Here is a 17,240-nt window from a genome sequence, read left to right as displayed (position 1 = left end):
TGGGAACTAATTAATAATTTGTGATTTTACTCTTTTTTGGGGGGGTTAGGGGTGCTGACCCCCGCATAGTAAAAAATCTGTGTATAACTTTTGACTCCCCAAAAATGTAACTACTGATAGCCTACTATTGACTGGAAGCTTTACCAATAACATAAACAATCGATTAACACATACTTTGTATGTTATATGTATTATATGCTTACAATAAAGAAGCTAGAGAAAATAAAATGTTATTAAGAAAATCATAAGAAAGAGATAATACTTTTACAGTGTTATACTATATTTATTGATACCTTGAATGTATGTTGTTTGTGTGCAAATTGTTGACTGAAAACAAAATCCAAGTATAAGTGAATCCGCACAGTTCAAGCCTGTTTTGTTCAAGGATTAACTGTATCCCCTTTAATGAGATGCAGGGACAAAACTGAAGTAGCCAAGTGAACTCTGATTGCATCCTGGCAGGAAATGGGGGTGGAGAGGCAGTCCCTGACCCACTCTCCCTTACTTTGGAGGGGGAGGCCCGAGGCTTTGCATAGAGGGAGGGATGTCTACATCTTATGCTCCCCAACCCCTCCTCTGGGGGAAGGGGAAATTACCCTCTCCATCCCAGGAGGGGAAGGAGAAGTGAGAGGGAGGAAGAAAGGGAAAGGGAGAAGGAAGAATAGGGAGGAGAGAGGGGCAGGCAAGGGGTGGGTAGGGGCATGTTTCCTCCAAGCCTCCTGTGGTTCTGACCGGTGGGATGTTTATTGAGACCTTTTTTGTCTCCTGGGGAGGAGGCACGGGGGCTGGCAGAGCCTGGGAGGCTGGGGGAGAAGGAGACATTTCTGTGCATTTTGATGGGGCATGAAGAGTGTTCGCCCTGAGTGCTAAATGATATGCCAGTGCATGTCCCAGATAGGGAGGATGGAGGGGCCGGCACACTGGCAGATTTCCCGGAGGGGCCGACTTCCGGCAGCTTGTGTGCCCAGGCACAGCCATCCCTACAAATGTAGGGAGCAGAGCCAGTGCCCACACCCCCTCAGGGTCAGGCCAGCCCTCGTGAGCTTGGAGCCCATCCGACACTGCCGTCCCTCTGGCTTCTTTCCACTCAACCACCCTCCTGTCTTCTGCTTCTGTATTTCTGATCCCCACTGCCACCCCATGCTCTTCTCTCTACATTTCCTTGTCCCTGTCTCTCCACCTCCCTCCTATTCAGAGGGGTCCCAGCACCCCTCTGCCCCACCACCCCTCAGACTCTGATTTTACTCTATTTAGATATTTGTACTTTTACATACAAAATTCTATGTTTAAATAAAACTTTCAGCAATCAAGGGCCTGTATAGGTTGTTTAAAAATCACCATTGATAGTAGCACTGGTCATAGTAGCTAAAAGGTAGAAACAACTCAAATGTCCAACAAGAGATAAATGAATAAGCAAATTGTGGCATAGCTATACAATGGAATATTATTTAGCCATACAAAGGAATGAAATACTGATACATTCTACAACAATGATGAAATTCAAAATTTATGCTAGGGGAAAGAAGTCAGACATAATAGGTCATATATTATATGATGCCATTAATATGACATGTCCAGAATAGGCACTCCATAAGGACAGAATGTAGATTGGTGGTTGCCAGGGACTGGGGACATGGAGAAAAAGAATGACAGCTACCTAATCAATATGGGGTTTCTTTTCGGGGTGATGAACATATTTTAGAACTAGACAGTGGTGGTGGTTGCACAACCTTGTAAATGCATGAAATGCCACTGAAGTTTTCACTTCAAAATGGTTAATTTTATGTTATATGAATTTCACCTCAATAAAACAAACAAACAAACAAACAAAAATAAAAATCATTATATTCAAGGGACATGCAGACTTGGGTACTGATCCTGGCCCTTCCGTTTCCTTGTTGCATTGACTCTGGTCAAGTCATTTCACCTCTCTGAAACTCAGTCATTATCTGTAAAATAGAAGGAATAAAAAAACCTACCTTACAGGACAGGTAACTAGCCAATATTATTTCTTTGCTTCTAACACATTGTAGTTTGAATTCAGGTAGGAACACAATTCCATTGAAATCATTAGACTAAATTATTTAGAAAACAATACTTTCCTTTGTTTTCTGATGATAATAGTAGATAGTATCTTATAGAAAATACAAAAACCAAATGAGTAAAAAGAAGAAAACAAAAATGGTTTGTGACTATACCATCCCCAAATATACACTATTGAAATATTGACTTGCAAATCTACTTTTCTGGTTCAAAGCCCTTTAGATTCTTCCTGAATTCCAGTCATCTATAATTACCTGTTGCTCCATAAATGTATGAAGTCTTTCTTATGATTCTTACTGGGAGAAATTGTGTCCTCTCCCTAGAATTCCTCCCTCAAATTATGTATCTGTCAAATTTTTGTTGTTTTTTCAAACTTATAATGAAAATTTACATCATCATAAATTCACCCCTGATAATTTTCCCAGTCCTACTACTCTGCTTCTATAATATGATTACTTCCTGTTTTTTTATGTCTTTTTCTCTCCCAATAGATTTTTGGCCCTTGATTGAAAGGTTTGTTTATTTTTAAATCTCTGGATTCTCTGCATCTAGAGTAGAACCTGAACATGGAAACTTCCATGTTCAAGACATTTATTTAATTGATGATTATATGGAACTTGGTCTAAAAGATTGATAAACTTTCTAAACATGAGAAAAGTTATCAAATAGAAAGTTTATGACACTAATCTTTTAAAAATAATATACACATTGAAATAAAGAAATATCGTTCCCGGCATTGTGTAAGAAAATGTGATAGTCTATTTTACTTCCAAATACATACCATCCTTTCAAGAGTTTATGCTGCCAACATAAACTTTATGCCAACAAGGAAATCCTTTGGTGGTCCTGTGGAAATATTTTTAACAAGTTGAAAAAGAAATCTTTCTTATAATTCATTGCAGTACTTACTGTTTTTGGTAATCTCACATAATTGTGATAAATGTGTCAAGGACATGTCAGTGTTCTAGGTTTTGTCACACAAAAGACTGAAACCAGTAACCAGTTTCTGGAGTATAATTGCACTGTGTGCTCAGTTGAATGAATCTGCATTGATGGCATTCTCTGTAACGTCACATCAAATTAAGCAATTAAATTAAATATTTGAATTGTTTTGCAAGGAGTCTGCAAAAGCTGATTCTACTTGTGTTTTTTATTTTGTCCTTAGTAGAAAAAAAATTAGCAAATGCTGCCTTCAAAGTTTATTCTTCCTCTGTATCTGAAAAATAATAGATTAGTCTACTGTCTGCAACAACTTACAAAATAAATTAAATTATTTAAAATATTTTTTTTCTGACCTGCACAAAAAGAGAAATGTGCATATTATTGCTCACACACCCTATGTGGGAGTTCAAAACTTTGGTGTTTAGAGCAGTAATTCTCAACTTTTTCTACCACAACATATGTGAGAGATAATATTCACATATTTGACACCTGCAGTCTATGATACAGATAAACTTCCTTGTTTTCCCCTCCAAGTCCCTACAAGCTTACTGTTCTCTACACATTTCTCTCCCTCTCAAAAGCATATTCCTATGCAATCAATAAGACTGAATTAATTAAAAGGATAATATTGAATATAAACTCAGTTAATAAAGAATTAACTGAATTGCAAATTATGTTTTTTATTATTAACAGTGGATTACAGCAGAACAAACTGGTGTCCTGTAGACTGGTTTTGAGTGAAAAAAATTTAAGGCCAAAAACTTCCCAAATTTTATAAGAATTATTGAAATTGGTGGGACTCTTGGAAAGGCTTTTTTTTTCCTTTAAAAAGAAGTATAATGCTGAAAGAAATTCTGGATATTTTTGGATAAATTGTAATTGTAGAAAGAGAGAGGTTGTAAATTTCATGGGATGTAGGAATTCACCTTTTATAAGGCAGTTATTTCATCTATCATGTAAGTTTACTCTAAAAGTAACATTGCATTGGACTAAGGAAAGAGAATGGATTAATGTCTTTATGGGCCTAATTTTTTAAGTTTTAATTAAATTATGTTATAAAAAAACACTTTCCATTAGTGGTTAATGAAAGTTGCTGTCCTTTTGTCCTTCAGTCTAGCTGTGGAGGATGTTGCTTCACTGGCCCAAGTTAGTACCATCATTGTGCTCTTCCCAGGCGAGGCAGATCAGTTGCCGGCTTCTGGACGGCCGCTCACTGTGGCTGCTGGCCTCTCACGCTGGCTGCTGGCTACATACGGTAGCCCATGGCAACCCACTGCCACAGGGGCTGCAGCCTATGCCGTTGCTGGCGACTCATGGCAGCCCAGCTCCAGGTCGAGCTGTTGTTCAGCATCTTAGCTGTAGAGGGCAGTGTCACTGGCCCTCATATGTGGGATCTGAACCGGGGCCCTCTGGCGTCCCAAGCCAGCTCTTAACCAATGTGCCACTCGACCAGCCCGAGGACCTTTCTTTTTTTACTCACCATTTTGTTCCCTCAATATCACATAGTTCAATGTCACCCAACCAGAATCAGTAGTTCTGATTCCAAGAACTACATTTTTTAGTCCATTTATTTAATTGAGATGTATTTAGTCTTTGGATGCTGTAGACAATTAACAACCTCAAGGAGTTTTTAATTTTGTATCAACTTTGCTCACTTTTGTTGGAGATAAACATCTCACAACTATACTGGATGTTGGCATGGACAGAAACACACTATTGGGATACAAATGCAGTATTTAGAGATGACATGTTCTTTCCACTGTTCAGGTAGGAAAAAGTAAGACTCAACTCACCCCATTGAATAACTATAAATAATAATGGTGGCACCATTCTTTTGTCTCCTTCTTTGCAGCTGCTAATGTGCTTTGACATTTAGCTTTGCTCTTTTATGAACTCACTACCAGCTGTAATCAGTCATGGGGAAGTCAGACAGCAAAATTTGCATGTGCCAATTGTCACCCTAGCTTTCTTAAAAAAAAAAAGAGGGGGTATTTGAAGGTATAAAACATTTTTGAATGAGAATTTTTTCAATATTCCAATTTATAATTTCATCTTCAAATATATTACTATAGGTTTTGAATGAAAGGTTACTTTTACCTCAGAATAAATTGATGATATGCTATTTCTATAAGAGGAATAATGCAATGTTTTAAGAAATAAAGATATTACAGTTCAATGTCAAATGACTAATTTACTTCTGTATATATATATATAAGACATGCATAGACAGTCTTAATATTGTGGAAATGTATGTGTGACCCTTACTGCTGAAGAATTTAACCACCTTTACATTACATTTTAAGAAACCAAGTGGGGAAATCATATTTTAGTGAATGTTCCTAGCACTCACTCAAGTGCTATTTTGTTTGTTTATTTTTTGCTCTGATGTAAGGTATTAAAACTTGGGCAACTAGTGGGCTATTTGGAAGTTGATGATGAGAATGGAAGTTTTTTTTAAGGAAAAAGCCATATGAGAGGTCAAGACCTCATCGTGACCTCAAATGTAACTATTGCCCTACTGGTTAGTTGAAATTGGAGATTAAAGATCTCATGTGCTAAATGTATTTGGCTGTGAATTGTTTCATGAAAAGGGTAAAAAGAAGCATTTGCTGGTGTGTCTTTATTTTTTTGGAATGCATTTACTCACTTAAAAAAGTGAAACTGTACATAGCATAAGAAAGTAATATTTCATAAAAATGTACTACTCAAACTTTTCCATTCTTTATAAGTTAAATGATCTGCATAAATTCTATTAAAATAGATTTCTAATGCATGCAAGTGCTCAGCTCATGTTTACCTGAATTTTTATTACATTTTGGGCTTTTACATATATTTTTAAGGACTTCAGATTTGGTAAAAAAGAGAAAAAGTCCTTTTAACAAGTAAGTTTTTCTTTTTATCTCTTTTTCTCCTTGTCTAGGAAGAACACACTTCTCTTGTGTGTTTCTGTTACTCTTACACTCACAGTACTTCTGATACCAGATATTTGGGTTTTCCACACATCAAGCAATTCTCTGTGACACCAGCTGGGTGTCCTGTAATTCAATTCAGTTCTGACATTATATACTTGTAGTTAAGTTAGTGTCAGATCCCACAGGTGGTTAAGGGCTCAGTCCCACAAGAGTGCTTCTCCGATTTCAGATGTCAATCACAAGTTCCAGGTTGTCACCTGTACTTCTGACCTACTAGACATAAAATGAATGCAGGATCCCCTCCTTGGATTCATTAATTTGCTAGAATTGCTCACAGAACTCAGGGGAACATGTTTACCAGTTCATTATAAAGGATATTACAAAAAAGGCTATAGAAGAACAGCAGATAGAGACACATAAGACAGGTTATGTGGGAAGGGGCTTAGAATATCCATGATCTCTCTAGCACAACACTCTGCTCACCAACCTGGAAGCTCTCCAAACCCTGTGCTTTTGGGATCTTTATGGAGGCTTCATCATGTAGTTATGATCAATCATTAACTTAGTCTCCAGTCCATCTTCCCAGATTGTGGAGGATGGGGGGTGAGGTGGAAAGTTCCAAACTTCTAATTATGGCTTGATCTTTCTAATGACCAGCACCCATCCTGAAGCCATCTGACCCCACCAAGAGTCACCTCATTAGAACAAAAAGCACTCCTGTCACGCAGAAAGTCCCAAGGGATTTAGGAGCTCTGTGTCAGAAACCAGGGTCAAAGACCAAATATTAGGGAAAAAAAAAAAGGAAGATGCTCCTAGTGTTCTTATCACTTAGGCAATCACAAGGATTTTAGGAGCTTTGTAGCTGTGTGCAAAGAATAGAGCAGAGACTGATATATGTATACCGGTGGTGCCAAAAAAATGCACACATTTTAAGAGATGATATCTATGTATCACTTTATTTTTTAATGCATAAATTTATTTACTGAGCATTATTTGAATAAACAAAGGTTGGGGAGTAACTCACATGTTCATTAATAGGGAATGGATTGAATAAACCACTGTACAGCCACTCAAATGATACTGATCAGCAGCATTTATTCAAAAAGACATAGATCTGCATTTAATTTAATTCAGTAATTTATTTATTTTTAATTAATTTTTTATTCGTTTCAGGTGTACAAAGCAACATAATAGTCAGACATTTAAACCCCTCATAAAGTGATAACCTACTCCTCCAAGCTACTACCCTCTGACCTCTTATATAGCTGTTACAATATCATTGACTATCTTCCCTATGTTGTACCCCAAATCCAGTGACTATATATACCTATATACAATAATACCTTGGTTTGCGAGCATAATTTGTTCTGGAAAGAAACTACTCATATTGCAAGACATCGCTCATTTACCACATTAAAATGTATTAGAAATGTTTGCTTCTCTTGTGGAACACTTGTAAAACAAGTTACTCACAATCCAAGATTTTACAGTATTTAGTTATAGTTGAAATTCAATATGATTCTACTTCAGTTTTAGGTGTATAGTGCAGTGGTCAGGCATCTACACAGCCTATGATGTGATCCCCCTGATAAGTCCAGAGCCCATCTGGCACCTTACATAATCTTTACAACATTGTTGGTTATATTCCCCATACTGTATTAACCACCAATTTGTATTTCTTAATGTCTTCATCTTTTTCACCCTGCCCCCAACCCCAGTCCCATCTATTACCCTGATAGATCTAGTATCTATCTGGCACCATACCTAGTTATTACAATATTGTTATTACAATATTATTGACTATATTCCTTATGCTATACTCTACATCCCCATGACTACTGTATAACAACTAATTTGTACTTTTTAAAAAAGATTTTATTGGGGAATTGGGGGAGGGGAACAGACAAGTTGCTGTCCCTTTGTTCTTCAGTCTAGCTGTGGAGGACGTCACTTCACTGGCCCATGTTGGTATTATCATTGCGCTCTTCCTGAGTGAGACAGTCACATGCTGGCCATTGGATGGCCACTCACAGTGGCTCACGGCAGCTCAGGAAAGCTCACGCCCACTGCCGGCCAGCCCCACTGCAGCCTATGCTGTCATTAGCAACTTACGGCAGCCCAGCTCCAGGTGGAGCTGTTGTTCACCATCTTAGCTGTAGAGGACGCAGCGTCACTGGCCCTCATGTGGAATCCAAACCGGGCTCTTGCTGCTCAGAACTGACGTCCCAAGCCAACTCCTAACCAATGTGCCACCCGGCCAGTCCTAATTTGTACTTCTTAATCCCTTCCCCTTTCACCTATCCTTTACTCCCCTCCCATTTTAGAGATGTCCGTCTAAGATTTCTTATAATGGTGATGAACTCTTTCAGCTTCTTCTTGTCTGGGAAGCTCCTTATCTGTCCTTCAATTCTAAATGATAGCTTTGCTGGGTAAAGCAATCTTGGTTGTATGTCATTGCTTTTCATCACTTGGAATATTTCCTGCCACTCCCTTCTTGTCTGCAAAGTTTCTGTGAAGAAATCAGCTGACAGTCTTATGGGGGCTCCCTTGTAGGTAACTAACTGCTTTTCTGTTGCTGCTTTTAAGATTCTCTCTTTGTATTTAACCTTCGGCATTTTAATTGTGTCTTGATGTTGGCCTCTTTGGGTTTATCTTGTTTGGGATTCTCTGTGCTTCCTGGACTTGTATGTCTATTTCCTTCACCAGTTAGGGAAGTTTTCTGTCATTTCTTCAAATAAGCTTTCAATTCCTTGCTCTCTCTCTCCTGCATCTGGTACACCTATTACGTGAATGTTGGTACACTTGATGTTGTCCCAGAGGCCCCTTAAACTCTCCTCAATTTTTTGGATTCTTTTTTCTTTTTTCTGTTCTAGTTGGTTGTTTTCTTCTACCTTATCTTCTACATCACTGGTTGGATCATCTGTTTCATCTAATCTACTGTTGATTCCCTGTAAAATATTCTTAATTTTTCCATTATTGTATCCTTTATTTCTGACTGGTTCTTTTTTTATGGTTTTCATCTCTCTGTTGAAGTTCTCCCTGAGATCATTAAACATTCTTATAACCAGTGTTTGGAACTCTGCGTCTGATAGACTGCTTATCTCCGTTTCCCTTAGCTCTTTTTCTGGGAGCATTGTTCTGTTCTTTTATTTGGGACATGTTTCTTTATCTTCCCATTTTGCCTACCTCCTTGTTTGTTTCTCTGTATTATGTAGGGCTACTATGCCTTCCGGTCTTAGTAGAGTGGCCTTATGTAGTAGGTGTGCTGTGGGGTTCAGTGGCACAGTCTTTCTGGTCACCTGAGCCATGTACTCCAGGTGCGTCCCTTGTGTAGGTTGTGTGTGCCTTAATCTTGTAGTTGAGCCTTGGTTGATAATTGCACATCAATGGAAGGGACTGACCCTTAGGCTCACTGTTTGTGAGGACTGGCCTTGATTACAGTGGAAGAGTTGGTGTGCAGGGGCTGACCCTATGGAGTAGGATCTGCCTTAGCAGGACTCTGGTGCCTGCCCAATCTGCCCCTTTGGTGTGTCACACTTGGAGGTGGCTGGGTAATGCTCCAGCTCATTTTGAAGTTGGCCACTGGGGGCACCAGCCCCAGGACCACCTTGGAGGGGATCCGCTGTAGGTCCACTTCAGCCACAGCCTGTGCCCCACTCAGGGCCACCTAGCAGGATCCAGAAAGAAATCCACATATGTCTGCTGCCTGTGCTGTACTTGGAAGTGCCTTCAGAGGCCAAACCGTGAACCAAGGCTGACTGCTGCTAGTGCCGGCTTAGGGCTGCTCAGCCACAGGTACAGAACATGCTTAACCCAGATGCGGCTTGTCTGGGTTCTGCAAACCTTTGAGAGACCTTAGAAGAGCATGCAGTTTGAGCCAAAGCAGGCAGTCTGCACAAAAAAGCCACTGCAAACAGCCTGGGTGTGCCCAAAAGTTGGGCTTGGTCAGGTCTCAAATCGCCGGGGCATGGCAAACAAATGGCGGAGACTCAAATATGGCAGCTGCTTGCATCCGCATGCTGGGAAGGGCAGAGCTCAGCCAGGAACACCGGCCTCTGCCAGGTCCCCCGTCCAGGAGAAAGCCGCCTCTCCAGCCCCTGTCCCAAGCCAGACAACTCAGTTCTCCACCATATGTCCCTGCTGCCTTTCCAGCTACTGCCCCAGTGCTGAAGCTCAGAGTGAGTGATTCTGTTGGTGGGTAAGTCTGCATGTGATCTCCTTAAGAGGAGCACCTGGGAGTGCAGCCACAACTCAGTCTCATTCAGTCACAATCTCTGCTGGTTTTCACAACCAAAAATTATGGGAACTTCTCTCCCTGGCACTGGAACCCTGGGTTGGGGTGGAGCTGGTATCTCTTGCACCTCTAGAGGATGTGGGGAGAGAACCCCCACAGCCGACATATCCCTCCCGATCTTTAATGGTCACACGCAGGTGTGGGATCAGACACATCCATGTCTCTGACCTTACCAATCTGGAGGTGGTTTCTTCTGCACATTCTTAGTTGAAAGGCTTCAGTTCAGCTTGCTTCTAGGTGATTCTCAATAATGGGTGTTTTGTAGATTAGCTGTAATTTTGATGTGGTTGTGAGAGAAGGTAAACACAGTGTTTACCTACTGCGCCATCTTGGTTACTAGCTATGTATTACTTTTTAAAGTTGAACTGAATTATGGTAGCAATGTGTAGTATGCCATTCACTCAAAAGATGGCATTAATCAAATGAATGCTAGTGTCATTCATTGTTTTACAATTTTAATACAGTTTTCTCCTTTCTTAAAACGTGTATATATATTTTTGGCATCCTCTGTATATTTTCTATCATTTCACACTCCCTTTCTTATTTCCTTCCTTTCTTCTTTTCCAGAAATGGGTAGTTTTATTATAGAACATACTTTTAAAAATACAGACATAAGATTGATTTCCTGGATCAGAAGCATCTCATAGGGGCCTTGTTAAAAATCCAGATACCTGAGACTCACTGAAGACTTGTTGGATCAACTTTCTGGGTGAGATTTCTACATATGAATATTTAACCAGCTCCCCAGGTGATTCATATACACAAACTTTAGAACCACTCTTGGTGAAGGTGCCAGGAAAATAGGATAAAGGGTATTATAATCTTAGTGATAAGCCCTAGTCCTATAAAATTTCTGACCTCTTTTAAAATAAATGACATTTTTCCAAAAAAATCCCCCAAAACAACAACAACAAAAACCTTTCTCTCTTCCCTGGCACCCATTTGGTCTATGCTCTATTCTTTATTCTGCTGACTGACCATGGCCTTGGCTTCAGCAGAGTGGGGAGAGGTGGCTATCTAGTTTGGAAGAAACCCCATCCTTAGGTAGAGTCTCATTTTTTTTCTTGCTCCACTTCTGCTTGTTCCTTGTTTTGCTTCATCCTCTTCAATTCTCTTTTCCATTTTGGGTGTTTGGAGGAATTAAGAGCGTGGTGTTTGGAGCCACTCACTGACACTCCTTCATGAATAAATGCATAGAATATGTCAAGGATCGAATAGTCAGGCAACAATACCAACAAGAAAGTGAATACTGCCTGGTTGCAAGTGCAGGTAGAGTTTTAATAGTGAACCAAAGGACACAAACAAACAAAAAATGTTTCTGAGGGAGAAAGGATGACTTTTCTTGGGCACCACTCAATTAAGATCTTTTTTTTCTTGTTAAAAGCAGGAGAAGTTTATAAAAACCTCTCTTGGTGCAAGTAACACAGGAGACATTATATTGCAGCCACTTGCTGAGTGAATTTGCAAGCAATTGCATTAATTATGCAGCTAGGAATTAAGATTAGAGATGGCAGAATTTCAATTAGGTACCTAAATCTATGTATTTTAAAAAGGAAAGTTTGAACAACTGCAATCTAAGAAGCTCATCTGAAAATAGTGCATTAATTCTGATACAAAAGAGATTTCAGGTATGCACAAGGAATAGTTTAGGAAATAGAAGTGAATTAGAAGACAGAGGAAATTGAAGAGGGAAGAGGAGGAATCAGAACCAATTAGAGATATTTCCCTGACACCTATTTCTTAAGCTTCATCTAGATTCGAAGGGTACTAGTTAGAATCACCACCGCACTACCTGCCAAGGAAGTGTCTTTATAATTGTGTATTAACTTTCTAGTGTCCTGCACATATTCCAGATATGGATGCAATTTTCCTCAATGTTAATTTCTTTGGTACAATAAAAAAAAATTGCACATTGAAAGAGACCTTCAGGTATTATAAAGGCACAAGTGAAATTGATAGTCATCTTGATGCTCAGAATTAAAAGCTAGGTAGGTAACAGGAACTGTAGAACTGAGTCTTAGAACTATTCTGATTTAGGCTGCTTGGCTCATCAATCTGCATTTTGTAAAATTGAATATGGTTGGAAGAGAATTAGATTATCAGTCAAAAGGATTGGCCTATGATCTGTCTGGCATGGAGAGAACCACTAACCTTTGGAGCCTCAGTTTTTGCTGTTTTGAGTCAAGGGTGACGGGTGGCAGGGAGGAGAACTGAACAATGATGTTGAACACACATAGGGGATCTCAATGGCCTGTTCCAGTTGTACATTTTAAAAAAACCCTTTCATTTCCTTAGGTGTTCTATAAATAAAAATTTTAAAGGTTAGTGCTGTTCATTCTCTTTCCAGTTCTTTGCTGTAAGAGTTTTGATGGAGTGCCATGGTTCGTACCTGGTTCTTTTAACTCTGTTTGTTTACACCTGGGCATGGCCAAGGAGGGGCTGGAATTCATTGCCTCAATACCGGCATGTTCCCCACCAGACTGTGGGTTGCTATAAATCATTTTACTGGGTTCTATTTCCTGAATATTTCTTTTAGGTAGTGGGGGTAGTGTGGGCTATAGAATTCAAAACAGATTTATTGAAAGGCCTTTGAGAATAAACTGCAAGGGATGAGCCAGCTGTTGCTGCTCCTGCATAATGCAGTGAGGGACTCCCAGCGAAAAAGACTAGTAATTAGTTTCATTTGTAGGTGAAAGAAGGTCTTTGAAGATGTCTGGCATTAATTATAATGGTGGTCACTGTTGCCATTTCCAAACCCTGCTTTTTAAGTTCATGTGCTGTCAGTTTAGAGAGGGCTTTGCATCTCTCTTAGGAGGAAGAGAGCACTTCATGGGAGCATAAGTGGTACAAGTCTGAGACAGATAGCATGAGCAAGGTTAAATAACATCTCATGTTCCATCCTTGGAAAACTCGTTGTTTTTGTATAACAGGGACTTCGCTCTTTTTTCCTAAGACATGGGCCACCATTACAAATGGTAGCAACAGTGCAATTGTGCTTCAACTAGCTCTTGTACTTGGTCACTGACCCAACATATCTCTTATTTCTTATGTTTTTGTGGATGCCACACTCTCTTGCCCAAACCCCATACAATATGAGTTTCCAATCTTCTCAGGATACCATGTGAATCACTGCTGAACGCATGCTTGTGTGATGAGCAACTCCAGATGTTTCACTGGGTGACTTCATTGGCCAACAGATTATCTGCATCAGGAAACCCCAGGTCCCACACGTCTCAGGGCCCATAGAGTCTCTGGGCTCCGAATGACTCTGTAGGCTCCTCTTGGTCCTGTGACTTTAACATATGGTGGGTCCCAGGACCCAGAAGCCCTCAAAGTATCTTGTCAAAAAGCCTAACTGTTCTTCTGCTCTACTATAGTTCACTGCTACTGCTGCTGAATGCAATAATTAGCATTTATTGAGCCTTTACTATGCATGAGGAACTAAATTATTTTTTATGTAGTATCACTTTTAATTCTCATGAGAACGTTGTGAAGTTCTTTAATATTTCCATTTTACACATGAAACTGAGGCATATGGATGCAAAATAATCTATACATGTTACACAGTAAACATCAGAGTTGGATTTTTAACACAGGAAGTTCTGATTCCAAGGCTCAGCTCATAACCACAAGTACCATTAGCCATGTGGAGCCCCAAGAGGCTGTGGTCCAGTGTTATTTTTGGCTTCGAGGTTTAAATTTTTTTCTGCCTCTATTTGTACTATCCAAGACCCCAATTTTGGGATCCTAGGTCCCAGCCTCCATTCTTTCTTAATTTATTTGTTCTATCTCTAAGAATCAAAGGCTCTGACAAGAATATCATATTAGTTATCTATTGATGCATAATAAATTATTCCAAAATTTAGTGGCTTGAAACAACAAGCACTTATTATCTCATAGTTTCAGAGGGTCAAGAATTCAGGAGTGGCTTAGTTGGGTGCTTCTGGTTCAGGGTCACACATGAGGTGGTGGGCAGGATGTTGGCTAAGCCTGCACCATATGACTGACTCTGAGAAGACTCACTCACTCACATGGCTATTGGCTGGAGTCCTCAGTTCCTCACCACAAGAGCCTCTCCATAAGGCTGCCTGGGTGTCCTCAAGACAAGGCAGTTAGTTTCTCCCAGAGTTATTTAGCAAAGAGAGACCCCCCAAGACAGGAGCTGCAGTCTTCTTTATACCTAATATCAGAAGTGAAATGCTTTTATTTCTTCTGTTTTCTATTTGTTAGAAGCAAGTCACCAAATCCAGCTCACTCTCTAGGAGAGGGGAATTAAGCTCTACCTCTTGAAGAGAGAATTATCAGAGAATTTATGGATATATATTAAAGATCATCACGGACACTTCATTCAAGACCCTAATTGCTTCAGTACTGAACTTCATTGATTGAGGCACCTATGGTATAAAAGAAAGAACACTCTTCTTTCAGTCAAGTAAGACTATTTCAATCCAGGCCTTGCCAGTTGCTAGTTGTGGGAGCTAGTGCTTCAGTTTCCTAATGTGAAAAATGGAGAGAATGGTCTTTATTTTTATGTTATTATGAGAATTTATAACTTAGAATTTCCATGAAACAGAAATTATTTTTGAATAATTTTGAATATTACAAAACTCAACATTGTGTTTTTATCTCCTGGATAATATGGAAATAAGAATTTTAGAGCCAGGAATATATCTAAAGTTCTCATATTTTTTTTTTCATTTAGCAGAGCATTTATTGAGTCACCAGAGCAACTTTCTAATAAACTTATGTCAGAGGATCCATTGGATGGAAGAGAAAGAATATTATAGAGTGTATAGCAATGCACATATTTTGATCAAGATAAAAGCAAATAAACAGAGTCATTATGATAATAAAAATAAGCAAGCTTACAGAAAGTATAGCTGAATATTTCAATCTTTAGAGGAAAGACATCAGTGCTAATTAACAAATTATGAAACTCATGCAGTTTTAAAGATAATTTTATGACACCTACTTCTCATTATAAGAATATTGCTATCAACAGTTCCTGTCACCAAATACTAATTAAAACTTTCTTCATCCCCTTCTACAAAGTAAAGTCAACAGAAAAAAAAGTTATGTTTGTAAGGATTTTATTTGAATCGCAATACAGTGAAATTTGCATAAATTCTAATAAAGCAAAATTAAAATCCATTAACACTTGTCTCTGGTAATTAACAATAGCTTGCTGTTTTAAATGACTGTTTTAGACAGATGGAAGGAAGGAAGAATGGGAGAATGTGGAGCCATGGAAAAATATGAAGATTATAAACTAAGAATGATGTTATTCAGAAAGTCCCCAATTTTAGGAAGGAAATAAAACTTATTTGGGCTCTTAGGAAACATTGAAAAATGCTTTCCATTTTATAATGTATAGATACACTCAAGAATTTCACCAGATGTTTATTTTACAAGATACATATGACATTTAGTACATTTATGTACATTAATGATAATTTACTGCTCAGTTCTAATTACTACCCTCTGGAGAGAACAGAAATGTTGACAAATATTGATTAAGACAAACTACAGAAAACTCACATTCTTTAGTTTAAAAACACAAGAAGACTTAAATTCTCTTTTTCATGGATTTATAAATATTTGAAGAGAATTAAACCATAATGCATTCAAAATTAATACATTGAACTTATTGGTGTATTACTTTATATTTTAGGTTATTTATCCTGGGCAAACTATGTTCTACTAAAATGGAAAATAAGTTTCTCTTCAAATAGGATAAAAGTTAACTTGCCTTTAAAACATAATGTCTAGGATTACTTACCATACTTGGTCTAAATTGGAAGCAAAAACAGTAAAAAGACAGAAAGTCAAAAAATAAAAAGAGGCATCTTGGTATTATGATGGTTGGTGGTGATGACGATATGATGATGATGATGATGATGATGATGATTTGATATTTATTGAGTGCTTACTAGACACTGTGCACTGTGCAATGTAGATTGTCTTATTCTCTACTTGCAATAATTTAATTATATTAATAATAGTAAAATAGTGGTGGTTACAGTTTATTGAATATCTACTCTGGGTCAGTGTTTGGGCACTGTGCTAGGCATCTCACCAAAATTATTTCTAATCCTTACTATAAGTCTGTAAAGAAAAGTATTATATTTACCATTTCTTATGTGAGGAAATTGACACTCAAATAGCAAAGGTACATTTTTCTAGTCATACTTTTTGTAAGTGCAGAAACCAGGGTTAAAATATAGATCTGTCCTTAGCATTTTCCATTCCACCACTGTGCAGTCTCATGCCATCCTAGATTAATGATAATATCAATAACAATAATGATAGTAATAACACCACTACCACTATTACCACCGCTACCCATAGCAATTTGTACCTGTAGAGCACCTTCCATTTTACAAGGTCCTTGGGATGGGCAATTGTCATCAGGCAGAAAAATTAAAAGAATGAAGAACTTTCTCTGGGATAAAGTTTGTTTTCTTTTACTTTTTTGTTTGTTTAAAATTTATTTTAAATTGTGGTAGCATGTACATAACATAAAATTTACCATTTTTATAATTTTTAAGTATACACTTGAGTGGTGTTAAGTACATTTATTTTGTTGTGCAAACATCACCACCATCCATCTCCAGAACTCTTAATCTTGTAAAACTGAAACTCTACACCCATTAACAATAACTCCCCATGCTTCCCTTCGGCAGCCCCTGGTAACCACGTTTCTACCTTCTGTCTCTGTGAAATTTGACTGCTCTAGGTACCTCATATAAGTGGAATCATACAGTATTTGTCTTTTTTTTTTTTGTAACTGACTTATTTCATTTGACATAATTTTCTCAAGGTTCATTTATGTTGTAGCATTTGTCAGAATTTTCTTCCTTTTTAAGGCTGAATAATATCCCATTTTATGTATAGAATACATTTTGTTTATTCACTCATCCACTGATGGTCACTTGTGTTGTTTCTGTATTTAGCTATTGAGAATAATGCTGCTAGGAACATCGGTACTATTGTGAATAATGCTGTATAAGAACATGAGGCCCAATTAGTATGTTCCTTCTTTCGTTGAC

Source organism: Hipposideros armiger, unplaced genomic scaffold, assembly GCF_001890085.2.
Source record: "Hipposideros armiger isolate ML-2016 unplaced genomic scaffold, ASM189008v1 scaffold_259, whole genome shotgun sequence".
In the NCBI taxonomy this organism is placed as follows: Eukaryota; Metazoa; Chordata; class Mammalia; order Chiroptera; family Hipposideridae; genus Hipposideros; species Hipposideros armiger.
The sequence above is the reverse complement of the archived record's forward strand: the minus strand, read 5'-3'. Positions refer to the sequence as shown.